We start from the raw sequence: 14804 nt of genomic DNA, 5'->3' as shown, positions 1-14804 counted from the left end.
ATGGCTGGTACTGACTGCAGTTTAAACAAAAATAAATGCTAAGTCCTGCGATTTAATTGCTTTCTGATGTACCACACTCTGTCAATGAAGCAGGTAGCCTTGTTCCTAGACAACCTCTGATTTAATCTTGATTTTAAAGCAGTCAGCGAAGCCATTCAGCTCTCCAGTTTCTGATTCTGTTTATTATCAGTAGATTTGCATTTATGTATCTTGGTTTCAGCAAACTCCTTTCTGAGGTTTTAAGGCTTACTTACATCAACTGGCATAGACTGGTGCTCCCAAAGACTCCATTAGGGCCTCTCAGTGGTGTGCATTAAAGGACGTGAGTGTCCTTTCCTGAAGCATGGCCTCAACATCTTTATGGATCACGAAAATTGCAGTGTAGTCGAAGGCAAAACCAGCAACAGCAAAACTATTTCTAGTGAAATATGTAACATGTTGTGGAGGTTTAAAAAGAAACGGGGAAAAAATTGGCTTCTGTTAGACCTTATAGGATACAACCACCCCAAACAACAAACCACTCATATCTGGGAACTTCATCAAAATTTTGGTGAAATTAAATTGGCAGAGGGAAAGTAAAGGTTGTAGGCAAAGCATTGTGTGTTTACCCAGTTCCAGTGGAAAGATGTCTTCTGTTGCCAGTTGTACCCTATGCTTTGGGTGGATACTTATGGACTGCATATTGTTTACATCAGGTTTTAAATATTATTTAAAGAACTTCACAGAATACATGGCTGCTGAATGGAAGATGACTGTTGACTGATAGGATTTAAAAATGGATTTTGAATCCATAACAAAAATAAACATATATGCTTTTTTTTCTACACTGGTTGTGAGGAAATGATCCTGCAAAGCTGTGCACTGACCTTACTATGTAAGTTTGGGGTTAAATAACTTTCTTATTGTTAATCTAACTTCTGTTTGAACTTAAAAACTTTCACCTGCCCTCTCCTAGGGGGAATGAAATATATTTCTCATAATTGAAGTGTAGCTTAATTTCTTTAGGTACACAGTAAGCCAATGATCTCTGGAGAATGTTCTTCTGTTCTAAGAGGCTTATGAACAGAGGAAAGCATTAAATAATTACACAACTTTCAGATATTTATGACTGCAATGAGATCACCTGACATTTGAGGCTTTTTTTTTTAATCTGAAATTGAATTAATTCAAGGTCTTTGGTGGTTCTCAGTATTTAAAGTATTCCATACTTATATACTGGTCTACCGAGTAAAAGCTATTAGCAAAGCACCTATAGGCATTGATCATACAACAGTTATGTTTTTAGAAATGCATAAATTTGAGATATGAGTTTGATTTTTGTTGGCATTTTTACTGACTTACAGCCAGACTCAACAACTGTTTTCTAAGGGCCTGCCCGCAAGGTCCGAGATCCAGCAATGTTAAATGGACATGATAAAAAAGTTTAAAGGCAGGAAAACCAGAACTGGTGCTGGTCAAGGGCTGGTGTTATATCTGATTGGAATTCAGATGTATTTTTGGTTGTTTAAATGGCCCTTTGCTCTCACTTGTTGTTTCTCTTACAGAACTCTTGCATATTCTGTAGGGGCTCGGTCCAGGTGGCATTTCCCAGCACTGTCCATGCTTGGTTCCCTGTAGCATGTAGAGTGGAACCACATGCTGGGTGTGTTGCCACAACTGCTGTCTCTTAAGCACATGCCAGTACCTGTTCCTGAATGTTCTCCATGTGCAACCCCAACCGCTCTGTCCTGCCCTGGCCATGCTTGCAGACAGCAGTTGCATAGGTCCCTTCATCAGCAGAATGGCTTCGGTACATCCAGAAACCCTGGAGAGAGAAAGTATCATCAAAAAGGAGGAAGGAAAGAATAGCAGAGTTATCCTTGGATCCCTGCCTCATTTTCCACAGGATCAGAAAGCAGAACTTTGCTTTGTGTACTTCCACCCTAAATTGTGGATTGTGGCTGCAGCTTCACCCTGTGAAGCATCCCACCTGAGTGATGGTCCCACAGTGGACCCTATGTATGTGATTGTCTAGACCTGCTAGGATTTAGCATACCAGAATTGTTTTTATTGTACCTTCATCAGCATAAATTACTCTCCTCTGCATATAAATGTACATCTGCCTCTCCCTGATGATGTTACTGATGGTCCTGATGTTCACTAACATATTTATATGTAAGAAGGCAGCCAAGAGCTCTGGTGGACAGAGATATTGTGTACCTGCTGTCAGGCTATGGCAGCCACACCAGAGCTAGTTGGGACCTGAGGGCAGCCCAGGCATCTGTATATGGCTTTTCAACTGGACCTTGAGAGGCAGGACAGGCTGCCTTGGTTGTAGGATGGAGATGCTTGTGCTGTTCGCTTGCTGGAACTTGTGCCACTGTCCCAGCATGACTTCTCTCAGGGATCTTGTTTCTCTCACCACCCAGAAAGAGCTGGAAACACAAGCATCTCCTGCATGCTTCCCAGTTGGTTTTCCTGACCTCAGGCAACTCTTCACCTGTGAAAGGGGGGAAAAGGGGTCATATATATCCTTCGTATGTAATAATCTGCCTTCTCATGGCATCAGTCCTGTGACATCACACCTTGATGTGATGCCATACAGTGCCTATGTTCTTACCTCATCAGAGGATTCTTTTGAGCTTGTGGTCTGGCCAAGACTTTATCAGTGCAGACAGAGATGCAGGTGTTGAGGACAGGAGCTGGAGTACTTGGAGTGGAGGGTGCTTGAACTCAGCCAACCATACTTGTGGAATTTTTCGGCCTTGTGCTTTGCCATGTGAAGATGATGGGAGTCACATCATCCTACTGAAGGTCTGTGCAGGGCATGTTTACTCTGAGTGCTGCTAGATGGATTGTAAAAAACAGGTATGGCACCTTGTACGTGTCAACATGTCCTGCAGAGAAATGCAGGGTCAAGACAGTGCCATCCTATTCTACAACCCAGAATTTCTCCTGCTGTGTAGTGCTGAGCTCCAGGGACCTCTTCCCCAGGCACCAGATGCATGGTCTTGTCATGCCAACATGACCCCGACAGGCAAAAACTGGGCTTGCTGCTCATTAAGCATCTTCATTGCCACATGTCTAAGCAGTGATGAAATCCAAGTGCTCTGTGTGTCAAAATAAGGACTGTATGAAGAAAGAAAACCTACAGAATCTTTTTCAGTTCTGGTCATCTTAAAAGCCAAATAATTAAGATGATAAAGAAGGTTGCTTTTACTGTCCACTCAGACAAAGGAAAAGGAGGGAACAAGGTATATACCCTACCCCAAAAGAAAGGAAAACTAGGTATAAAGTTGGTTAGGAACAATTTTCACAAAACCTTTTCTGGAAAGGTTTTTGCAAAACCTTTTCCAGGAAAAAACAAATCACAGCTTTATTCATAGCCTGGATTTTATTTAGTTCCTCTCTTTTCCAGCATGACTATAGTTCTGGCTGCTCTTAGGAAAGTTAGGAAATGAGTTAGCTTCAATATTAATGTAGTGAGCTACATTTGCAAAGGCAATCAAGAGCTTTACATGGTGTTCCGAGATACCGGAATTCAATTCACAGGATTTGCCAAAGCTCTATTTTTATTTTGTCTTCATCTGATGTTATCAAGGTTGCTCATGTTCCAAAAATGGATGAGTTTAGCAATAGTTAGCAGTTGGTAATAGGAGTCAAGAAGACCAAGGCTTTTTAACACATTCAGAATGTTTAATTTCCCCTCCATCTGATGATAATAACATGTAAAAAGAAAATAACACAAAATTATGCGGATTTAGAAAAGCCTCCCACGCACCTTATGGAATTAAAATACTGTGTGGGCCTGGAACCACGAGTATGTTCACTAAGTATGATCTCCAGAAACATGTTATATTTGAAGAAAAAAAATGAAATGGAAAATTAATCGTCGCTGTTTTATCCAAACACTTCACTTTCCTAACATTTTGCTATGCCCATTAGGTAATCATGCCGTTTATGTTTAACTAAAAATTTCCCTTGGGGTGAGGTCTGTAAAATTTCAATATTTGCTAATTCATTTGGGGAGTTTCTGTTATTGGAACGTGAGACTGCAGTAAGTCTTGAAGTATGCCCAAGGAAAGGTCAGGTTTTGCTGAAGTTTTATCTGACGCTTTTTCACGCCAAAGTGTATTTAACAGTATAGTCAGCTGTGTATTTCCCTAAGGTCGGGTGATTTTGGGTGTGGTATGAAGAGCTGGTTGAAGTCTGGCTTCCCAGGCAATCCTGGCACAGAGCCAAGATGTATATTGTGCTTTGCAGAGTCACAGAACAGGCTGACGCAGAAGACATGCTGGAGATAAGGGTGGGAAATCCTATCTGCCTCATCATCCCAATAGATGTGCAGAGGGGAGGAAAAGATGGCAAACTCTTCACTGAGATGTTTTCAGGAAGCAGTGTCATGAATATGTACTATAAGTGCTTTTTGTGAGCTTTGATTTTAAGCGTGAGGGATGAGACTCAGAAATTATTAAACCAAGATAAGATAGCACAGCCTCAGTGTGCTCAGGAGTAAATGTGTTACTGTGTTTTGTTAATAATTAGCCTTTTTTAGTTTGCCTAAAAAAACCCACCTAGATGACCATAGAAAACTACTCCTTCTAATGGTGCTGGTAGTGCTGTAAAATGAGACCAGCACATGCTACGTTATAGTACAGCCACAATAGTAAATAATCCCCTTCTGACTGCTGTAAGGAGTATTTTAGACTCCTGGAATTAGATTAGGTTAGAAACACTAGGAGGTGAAACTGCAGAATCTGCAGAGCAGAAACAAGATGAAGCTGGGGGTGGGAGCCCTCATTTCCTACAGCCACTCATCTTAAAATGCTGCCCATTACTCAGCAGAGAAAGGACCTCAAAAATTCAGAGCACTGCTTGTCTCCGCTGTTCCCAGAGGCCCTCCATGGATGCTGAACATGCCTGCATTGTTTGTAAATGCTCTTTATAGTGTCCCTATAGTAAATACAGCATAATATGAGCAGGATAGAATTTGTGTCAAAATTTACTCGTTTTCTTGATCAAAAGGACAACTGAACTCTTTGGAAATCGAAGTTTATTTGGAAATAACATTGTAGTTGGTAGAGCCTGGAAATAGAATAGTGTGTGGAGGATTTAGTAAATATAATTTAGGATATAAGAGTCACTAAGGGGATGCAGAATGACACGGCAAAGACGCATGTACAAAATACAAGTACAAACCAGATTTTTCACGCAGTGGTGGTGGCTCGTAGTGTAGATCCTTTATGATACAGTAAGACTGCAGTTCTGAATTAAACTTCAAAGAAATTTAACAATCATATTGTTGGACTGTGTTTACTTTGACAGGCTTCATTCATAAACCTCATGCACTAAGAGCATTTTACGAGCTGTTATTACAGAAGCACTGAAAAGGTACAGTCACTGTGAGCAGGCTTTTGCAAGAAAGCATTTCCTTAAGGAGACAGTCATGCACAGCAAACCAGAAATACGCTATTTTTAAAAGGATTTGTATTTAGAAAGCATCTACAGGAAGGAGAGATGGAATGTTATCTTCCTTAGGTATAGGCCTGTTAAGATATTTTTATCGTGTACAGCAATCTAGTGTTAGATCATGTAAGAGGAGGTTTGCACATTCCTTTCCCATTTCTGTTAGGAAATTAAATCCTGATAAGGTTCCATATGATGTCTCTTATCACTCTGTAGAGTAGCAATTTAAAGACCAGAAACACACATGGTTTTTCATCTTTATGATCCAATTTTGACCACTGGAGTTTGTTTCCTGCTGCTGTTTTCATGAGGGCAGAAAATGCTTTGTCCAAAATCTGCTTACTTCACTGCTGGCCTTCAGTTTGAGGAATGTTCTGTTAAATCCAAAATACATGGTTGCAATATTGAGCAAAAATTGGCTTCCTGCTAATAAATTAATACAAATAGTGTTTGGTTTTGCCTCAGCTTTCTCATTAGTTCCTCATATGAAGGGAGAGTAAACTTCAGATGAGAAATGTTTTGCAAAATGAAGTATCAGTTACAGAGTCAAAGAATCGACTGCATTGCAAATCAAGCAACAAGAAAAGAAAATTGTGGGTGTGAGGACTCTGTGGTACTGTTAAGAAAGATAGACAGGCCTGCCAGCCACGAAGGGAGAGCGTAAGGGCAATCTGGAGTACCAAAGTCAAACTGCACCAGAGAACCTCCACAAGTATAAAGCAAAGCAGATGAAGTAGAATACCAAGGAGCAGTGGTGTAGAGGTAGACATGTGCCCTGCATCCTTATATAAATCTCATTTTGCAGTGGCGTTCCCTGAATGTTATTTTTATTCTCCATGTCCCTCAGTGAGACAATTTTGTTACAGCTCCTGCTTTTCAACCTTTATGGTGTTATTACAAAACTAATCCATGTTTTGCTTTCTGATAATAATGTGAGGACATAATGGAGATGGATATTCAGTAAAGAAACTTAAATTGCTCTCTTTAAGAGTTGATCTTTAAATATAATCTGCCTGCAAATAGATTACACTTCTGGTCATTTGGATATAAAGATACTTTTATAAGAGAATTATTTGCTCTGGAAAGTGAGCAGAGGGAATTTAGAGAAGATGTACAAAAGTAACCAGCAACCTCAAGGAAACAATTTATGTTCCAGCATTAAAGTAATGATAATAAAGCTTTACCAGGACAAACTACAGGGATTTCAGTGTCTTGCAGTAATGCAGGAGTATTAGTAAAGAGGAGAAGGAAAGATTCAAAGTTATTTTATCTCAGTGTTACATCACATAACTGATAGGGATTTCCAGGTGACAGAAGTGTAGCAGTGAAGACTTTTAAAAGTGGCAAGTTTAGACATCATGAGGGAGTGAAGGACCATCCTGGCAGTGGCTGAGTCTACCAGGCTCAGGCTTAATAAATATATGGTAAAAATTCCAAGACCTGCTTCAAAACAAATAATAGAGGGTGGGTTGTTTGTTCATTTGTTTGGAGTTTTGTTGGTTTGCTTCCTTGTTTTCAAACTAACTCAAAATCAGCAAGTTTAAACATAAACTGATTTCTTCCAGAGTGGTGAGAAATCCTGTACAGATTTTTTTTTTCTTTCTGCATTTTTTTTTTGTTTTGATATTTTTGTTTTACAGTAAATGCATTTTCCTGTATAGACTGCAGCACATTGGTTCCCAGGGAATAGCTGAGTTTTGGTTTGACTTTTAAAACATTTTACACTTCCTTTTCCTCTTAACTTCATGCCTTTCAAATGCATTGGGATCATTGGTTCTAGTGGGAATGCCAATGTTAAGGTTAGTTCAAGGGTAATTTAATATATTTAGGAGGTGTCAGTATTGAAATTCTGTAAAAGCAAATATGCATTATTTTGAGTGTAGGTCTAGATGATGGGTATCCTGTATTGAATTCAGGTTTCATGGAGAAAATGCATTTACAGAAGTATGTCAAGTGAGATTGGAGTGTAGACAGCAACAGTGAAAATAAAAAATTAAGGTCCTAACTAACTATATATAAATATAAATGCATGCATAAATTGTGTCATGATTATGCAAAGAGAAAAGTGGAAGATGGCCCTTTAAAACTAGAGGTTTATTTTTGATGACCCCATCCACGTAATTCTCTCAAAGAATCGTTGATCTACAGGGTGATGTGAACAAAGATGCAGAGCAGCAAAATCTTGCAACTACCTTTTTCCACTCTAATAATAAATAAATTAGGTTGGAATTTTAATTAAGTTAACTGGTAGTCATTAATAGTAATGGTACTTCATCCTCTCATCTTGGAGACAAGGATTTTTAATCCAGAGTTCAGCAATACAGGAGCAGCATGACTCCAAGGCAACTCGAAAACTGGATGAAGAAACAACTGCTCGTGTTGCTGCCTGGGCTCCAATTTGTAGCTTACCCATGGCAGTCATCTTGATGTTGCTATTAATAGTATTTTGCCTTGTCTTCTGATTACCCAGGTTTTACAGATACTCAGGGAAATGTACATTTGGTAAAACTTAGCGTGATTTATATAGCTTGAGCTAATGAGTAAGTTTTTACTTAATTAAATGAATTATGTAAACATTTTTTAATTGTCAAAATGCCAAAAGAGATATGCTGGGCTTTGGCAATCCTCCCTATTTTTAGAGCAATGCTGACTTTATTCCTTACAATGATTTGTTTTCAGCCTAGTAATCTATAATGTACTCAAGGCTATTTTGATATGGTTATCTTTAATTAAGCACACAAGTTATTAATATTTTGAAGGTTGGATTAAATTCTTTTGATAGTATTTTAATGTGCCTATTTGTAATTATGTTCTTTCACTACAGCAGACACATTGGTAAGTCATTAGTTATGCAGGAAAAAAATTAATTGTTCTAATGAATAGACAGGGCCTTTCAGACAGTGATAGTGTCAAGCATCATTCAGGAGGGCCATAATAAGTACCTTAAGACTATTACTGTATTACATGTATCTACCAGTATTTAAATCATAAGTAGTAAAAATGGTGCGGTTTTAAAATTATTGTTGTGTGGCTCATACATATTCCTGCAAGGAGTTCAATAGCCATTTTAAGGTGTACTGTAGAAAAGTTAAATTAACCCATAGAGGTCTATTGAGATAAAATCAGGAGGCAAAACTTGGGTGCAGAACAGTAAATCAATGTAAACATAAGGCTGTGACAGCCTCAGCATCTTGTTGCATTTTCCAAAGCAAGTCTTGTGATGCTGTTCCAACGTGTGGTGTGTACCCTGATGCCCCAGGGCCATGAGGTAAAGCTGGGACTGCCTAAGTGATCACAGAGTAGCCTGAGCTGGAAGGGACACACTGGGATCACCAAAGTCCAACTCCTGGCCCTGCATACAACAGCCCCAAGAATCCCACCACATGCATGAGAGTGTTGACCACATCCCCGAGGAGCCTGTTCCAGTGCCCAGCCACCCCTTGAGTGAAGAACCTTTTCCTAATACGCAACCTGAACCTCCCCTGACACAGGCCCATGCCATTTCAACAGGTCCTGTCACTGGCCACCAGTCACTACCATCACCAGCGTCACTGGTGCTGAAAGTCTGAACAAACTCTGTGGTTACACACATGTATAATTATTACCTGTTCCTATATAAGCTGTGTTGCAATTGGTACCATCTAAACTGTACATGGCAAAGCCTTGTATTAGACAATATTGGAAATATCCTTCCCCAGAGTGTGCTTAATATCCTACCGTGTTTTGGTACTGTTAGAACAAGTGCCTGTGAATGTGAGCCAGTTAATGTCTGATGTGATTTATGGTGTCTTAAGTTGGGAGGTCGTAACCATAAATATTGTAAAGGGGTTTGATTTTCAGATGATGCCAAATATTCCCATTCTGAAAAATGGATCTCACTGAAATGTGTAACGTTGGGAAAGTAAACACATCATTTTTAATTTCATTTCCATTCTTTTCTGTGACTATTAGAGATCACATGATAAAGGAGGACATCATAGTATGTTGTATATTGAACTCAATGAAAAATATTAAAATTTTAATCACTGGAGGTTTTTTTTCTCCAGTGGGCCTCTAATTTATGTTTACTCATTCGGGAATAAATAGTACTACTTTCTGACCTGTCATCTGTCTCACCCTAACTCTGTTCTACTCTTACATGGAGGAAATTATGTTGTTGAACTGATACTAAAGCAGCAAACTGTGTTTAAGACTAATTTTAGAGTTTATCCTTTAAAAAAAAAAGTTTTAAATGTTTTATTTTTCATCCCTTGAAAGATTTTCAGAAACTATTCTGTTGATTCTTTCATCAATGTGACACTAGATGAACATGTAGGGTGGGGATACGTGTTCCCACACACACAGAAATCCATGTGGGTGCAGAGGGAGAGATGGAATGAATCAATACATGAATGAGTGAATATTGGTGCTGTTCTGAGTTCTACTACCAGTTTTCCTGAACTTCTTGATCTCATTACCACCACTCAGTGGAAAAGTTTGGAGCTAACGCCAAGTCCTGATATGAACTTCAGGACTTCTTCCTGTGGAAATACCTTCTGATTCAGTAAATGAGCCCAAGCTTGCTAAAGGTGAGGTTTCTTATTGACTGTGGAGGACTTTTAATCAATTCTTTAGACTCCAGATCTTTTAACTCTTGAAAAAGTTGTGTGGACAAGGAAAATATTCTGTTTCTCATAAATAGCCACAACTCATCTGCTATCGTGGATCTCAAATTTGTAGTGTTTTCTATTTATTCACACCTTTGCTTTTGTTTATCAGGCTTTCTCTAAATGCCTCATCTACCTTATCAAGTATCTTTGAGTGTTATATTCTTTGAAGCGAGTTTTGATGGGATAAAATTAAGTAGAAACATTTAACTGGTAGAAATGAAAAGCTGGTGCTTATTATGTCATCAGCTCCCATTCCAGAAAAGTACCAGACCCTGAATGGCTGCTTGACATCTCTTTGGATATTGTTTATGGAGTTAATGTGTTGTTGGCTTTAATGCAGTGCAGCTATGTAACTTGTTTTCTGGGTTTGGGGAATTGTTGGCTCTGTGCAAGCGCACTCATTCCGTGGTCTTTCTGCCTTTGCTTTTTAATTTATGAAAGGGTGTATTTTATTTTGTTTTTACTGAGTTTTTTTGTATTGTCACTGGAAGGTTGTTCCTTGTACTGTTTTGCTACATTGTTAGGGAAGTGAAGCTGAGGAGGATTTTCTATAGCAGTCATTCTTAAAAAAATCATGGAATGGTTTGGGTTGGAAGGGATCTTAAAGAGCACCTAAAAAAGACCATTTAAAGATACCCCACCCCAGGCAGAGACATCTTCCACTAGAGATGGAGTCATTGCCTTTGATGAGATTATAGGACCCAATTTTTTTTCCTATGATTTTTTTGTAATATTATTTCATCTATTCTGTTTGGTTTTGACTTGGATGTTTGGTTTGAAAGGATATTGGAAAACTATAGTTCCATCACAGGCTGTTCTCAAGACTCACTTACCAGTTGCTGGCTCCACTTTCTTTCCATGTCGAGCCACTCCATGTGACAGAGACTCCTAAGGCAGCATTTAACATAGAATGTATTGCATTTTCAGTGTTTGAAAGGGGCAAGAGTTGCTTTTGCAGAGGATTCTTTTGCCTTGGCTGGATCATCAGGTGTTTTCTGGCCTTTTTAAGTCTCATGCTAGTTGATGCTTTGTGGTACATCAGTAACTTGTTGATGTTGCCTCATATTCAATGTGTCATTCGTGAATTTGAAATTTTTGGTTGCTTTGTTTTTTTGTTAGGAAAGGACTAGGGCAGAAAAAAGAAATGTAGGTGCATGAGTTGTTGAGGAAATCATGCAGCATAAACATTGAGAAGGGTAGATACAGAGAATGGTGTATTTGATTCAATAACAACAGAAAGTTTTTCCCAACAGTATCCTAAATCAGACAGTGGTAGTTTGGTAATCTGAAAGAGAAGTGGCAAAAAGGTGTTGTTTGCATTTCTTAACACAGGAATATGGTGCTAGATATAGGTGCTATGTGGATATGTGACAAGAGAGAGGGGGTAATTCTTGCTGGATAGTTTCTTCCTGGAGCTGTTCTGAACAAGCTGTGATATAAAATTATGTGCTTTGGAGTGCTGAGTGAGCAAGGCTTAGAAAAAAAAAAAAGAGTATGTTTCAATAAATCTTTGTTGCTACTTTTGAGATGGAGCAGAAATACTAGTTGAAGCCTTGACAGTCCTCTTCCTGTGACAAAATGTTGAGGGCTGCAAGTTGCAGCCCACGATTTGCCTGCAGGCTGCAGGGCTTTGTCACTATTGCCTCCCCTTAGCTCTGTGATGCCAGTGCTCCACTCAGCTCAAGTGTTGGAACAGGGAACCCACTCTGATACTCTCCACATACAATGAGGGATGTGCCGAGGAACTACGCTACCAGGCTGTCCCAGTTTCCCCTTTTTCGAGCTGTGCCACCCCCATAGCTGATGAATGAATGCAGTTGTAATGTAGTGGATAATGTGTATTACACCATAATGGCCTTTAAAAGGTACATAGGATACTCCTGGTTTTCCTTCCCCTTAATGCAAGGATGATAGACGTCAGAAATAGCGGAAAAACATCCAAGGCTGAGTGAAAAGGGGAAAAAAAAGAGCAATACAAGGAGACTAAAAGGGCAGGAGACGGTAAAAAGGTGTGTTGCAGACAGCAGATTTCTTAAGGGAGATATTCTTAGGATAAACTGAATTTTGTTGAATTCAATCAGAATTGCTATGGGAGCTTAACTGAGTTTCTTGTGACTTACAGCACAGACACTCCTTTCTATCCTTGATGGAAATGTTTCAGTAGAGTGTGAATGATTTCTCAGGATATGTTTGTTTAGTAACACATACTCTGTGCCACACTTTAAAGACTGTTAAGCAAAATGGGATTGTTTATAAAGTAGAATATTTTTTTTCTGGGTTATGCCAGGGCTATTTCTTGAATGATTAATATTATTAAATATTAGAATACAAAATACTGAGTGTTGTCAGAAGTGGAGAAACAGTGCATTAAATGTGAATTAGTGTAATTTGTTCACTGGCTTCTAGTTCAGAAGTTTTCCAGAAAATCTCTCAAATCCATAGCCTGTTTCTTGAGTTAGTGTTTGCAGTTGTATACAGGAAGAACTCCTGGGAGATTTCTTCCAAATTGGAAGTATCAGGGAGAATAAGAGAAGGAGTATACAAGCAACACTGGTTATTATTATTATTATTAGCCAGAGATTTGAATAAATAATACACATAGCTGAAACCCCAGTTTGTTTACCCAGGGGAACAGGACAGAGACTGAAATAGGTAAGACTACTGGTATGTAAGATCCGTGGGGTTTAGGGACTGATGAAATTAGCAATTTACTACAAATAAAAGATTTGGGAAGGAAACAATATCTTGAGCCCATGTGATCATAATAGAGAAACAGAATGAGGCAGGAAAATTTCAGTGAAGGATTAAGATAGCAAAGTATCAGAGAATATCAGCCAAAAAATAAAGGAGGACAATAATCTTCATTAGTAGAAGCTTTAACAGGTATTAATGCTGTTCCAGTCACTCCTGTTTGTTACAAAGTAGGCTGGGCCTTTAAAACTTGAGCTACAGGAGTAGATAATTTCTCTGTTGCTACAATAACACGTTCCCAAGCTCTCGGACTCTAAAAAGAGCATGTAAACAGTGCCTGCACACCTCTGAAAGGCCAGAGAGCAGCCATACAACCCTGGAAGGGCCCAGGCATGGCTGTGGCTGGTGTGACAAAACATGTCAGCAGTGTGTCAGTGCAAGGATTTCAGAGGAAAAGTTCCAGTTCTTTGATTTGGTGTATGTGTGGAGTTTCACTCCTAGGCAGAAGGGTTCTCACGTATCAATGATGTTATATTTGGAAGGTGGAAAAAATTTTTCTAGTCCAAGTTGGAATATATTTATTCACAGAAAAGGGTTACCTAATTTTATTTCTTGCATAATAATATTTCATGCATAATAATTTTATGTCTTTTCATTAGTCTATGCTACCTTAAATTCTGACATTTTTAAAGAGAGAACAATACCTGGCATATTGTCTGAAACAGGAACCAGGCCTTACGTGTGCTGTGTTGTTAAATTTATCAGATTTTACAATATTGACTTCATTTTTACATGAGAATGAACTTGCTGGTTATTTCTAGATGCACCCGTACACCCTCATAACCACAAAAATAGTATTATTGTGCGTTTACATTATCACACTTTTTTTGGCTGTAACAAGAACAGCAAATTCCCATCTCTCACCTGTATCTCAGCTGTCAAAACTTTCCACTGTTACCATTTCCGCAATTCCTTCCTAAGTACTGAAAATGCTGAAGGATGAGTGACAGCTGTCAAAATTTACAGTTCACTGTATACAAAGGGAAGTAATGGTAGAAAATGCTTATCAGAAGAAGGCACCTCTCAAAAACTGGGTCTTCGTTAATCAAGAGAGAGTAATTTCTGCCAGGAAAATGTTTGTCTGTGTCCCCCCTCCCAAAGTTTCTGGCAGCATTTCCTTAATTTTGGAGAGCAAGATGATAGATAGGAGGGTGGGTTTACGTTGCCAGGAGTAATTGCTGACTAAAAGACATTTTCAGATGTTACATCATGGTTCTGGCCTTCTTTTCTAAGGTGTTCCCTCTTTTGGCACTGGAATTTCACCCCATCAGTATTGATTTTTCAATCTAGAATAAAGGTAAAGCATATTGGAAATGAGGCAGCTATAAGACTGTTTCACGCCTTACATGACAAAGCTGCAAATCATAGATACGGTATGGGGGAAAAAAAACCAACAAACAACCCAAAACAAAAAAACCAACACCAGAAACAACAAACCACACTTGAGCATCTTTCTTTCTTGAGCATGTCTTATACTGTGACAAATTCTGGTCCTGGCAGCGAGCTCCGATCTGTGAGCTGCAAAAAGAAAGCAACACTTGTGCTGGTGCAGGAGCACGGGTATGCTATAGCTGCCTCATGCTGAGGTACCTAATGGTTTTTAATCCACAGTTTGCTGGGGGCTTCACAGAACGGAGCGAGTGCATTATACGGGCGTTAAGGCTGAGGGTGTGAGGATCGCAGAGGCAGCGCCAGAGCCTGCAAGAAACCATGGTGGGTCTCCTTTTCTCTGCAGCCGCCCAGGCCCTGCGAGGCCGGGCGGGCAAAGCCGCCTCCGCCGGCGGCCCCGGGCCGGGAGAGCCGTGAGTAACCGCGGGGGAGGACGCGGGCGCCCCAGGGGGGATGCGGCACCCCAGGAGGAGGGATGAGGGCGCCCTGGGAAGGGGGGGATGCAGCCCCAGCGCTTCCCGATGCCGTGACCCAGAAGTTTTGCCAGCCCGCTTCTGATCCAGCAGCTTC

The sequence above is a fragment of the Empidonax traillii genome, unplaced genomic scaffold (assembly GCF_003031625.1).
Source record: "Empidonax traillii isolate 1590-97213 ecotype Southwest subspecies unplaced genomic scaffold, ASM303162v1 scaffold223:size1722714, whole genome shotgun sequence".
NCBI lineage: Eukaryota > Metazoa > Chordata > Aves > Passeriformes > Tyrannidae > Empidonax > Empidonax traillii.
This window is presented reverse-complemented; position numbering follows the sequence as displayed.